Source organism: Mastomys coucha, unplaced genomic scaffold, assembly GCF_008632895.1.
Source record: "Mastomys coucha isolate ucsf_1 unplaced genomic scaffold, UCSF_Mcou_1 pScaffold21, whole genome shotgun sequence".
NCBI classification, from domain to species: Eukaryota; Metazoa; Chordata; class Mammalia; order Rodentia; family Muridae; genus Mastomys; species Mastomys coucha.
In genome coordinates this window covers 185,497,206-185,498,406 of record NW_022196904.1, presented here as the reverse complement: position 1 = coordinate 185,498,406, position 1,201 = coordinate 185,497,206, and positions in this window count along the sequence as shown.

Sequence of the window (1,201 nt, the reverse complement as noted above, 5' to 3'; positions counted from 1 at the left end):
AGGGCTCACAAACAAATCGGTGTGCCCCCACCTAAGAGTTGGGGGGGAGTGTTTGATGATTATTCTCTTTACAGTCTAGCTTTTAAAAAACAACTCTTCAGGGTGGTTTTAAAATAGAACTCGAGTTGCAAGTTTTTGGTTCACATGAGACCTTCCGGGAAAAGGTCAAGCACATGCGAAGCAGTCTACCCTCTCTGCTTTCAATCTCCCCCACGATATTTAGTTCAACAAGAAATACTCGGGGGGAAAATAAACACTTAGAAATCTTCATTGGGTTCTATTTAAGTTGCTTTTAAAATAACTCTGATACAAAATCACTGTCAGAATTGAAACCATAAGTGATTTCTCTGAAGCCATCCAGTTGGAAAGAGTAAAGAGGCAGACGGAGAGGGAAAAAAAAGAGAGAGAGGTGCTCATGACTTAGAACTTGAGGTTTTGAGATGAAATGTGTGAAGGTTAATCACAATTATCAACTTAATGACCTAGGATCAACTGAGAGTCATGACTCTGGAAAGGTATGAGAGGACATTTCTAGGAAGGCTTGACTGAGCGGAGAGAAGCATGCCCAGAATGGGTGGCAGATGCTGAGGGGTGGCGCAGATACAGGAAGACCCCACGCAAAGGTAGTGTTGCTTGTCTTGCTGCCTCTGACTGGTGAGCGCATCTCCCTTTGTGGTTCTTGTTGCTGCTGCTGTGTCCATCCTTCACTGACATCAGACGCCGGCTTCTGCAGCTGTCGCCCAATGTGAAATAAAGGCCAGTGCCTCTCCAGGAGTCTTTCAGCCCTTCAACATCAAATCAAAACTGCTGAGACATCCAGCAGCCTGGACTGAGCGGCCCCAAGTTCTCAGTCTCTCTGCTCTGCAGGCATTTTAGACTAGCGATATCCTACTGTATAAGCCATTCTACTAAATCTTCTCTCACAGTACATATACCCCAATACATTTACCCTGATCCTGTAAAGAACCTATGTAATACAAAATGGTTAGGAGTTGACTAGATGACTGTGTCTTTGTGGGACCATGAAATGCAAGCAGTTTTCTGGTTGAGCTAGTTTTAAACCATGGAGATCCAGCAGATAACTCTGCAAGGGACTGAAGGAAGTTTACCATGCCCCAGACACCAGGCTCCTGACAGGAGGCTCCAGCTCCATAATTCTGTAGCAACGCTCCAAGCCCCTGGCATTCTGTCTGGACTCCAC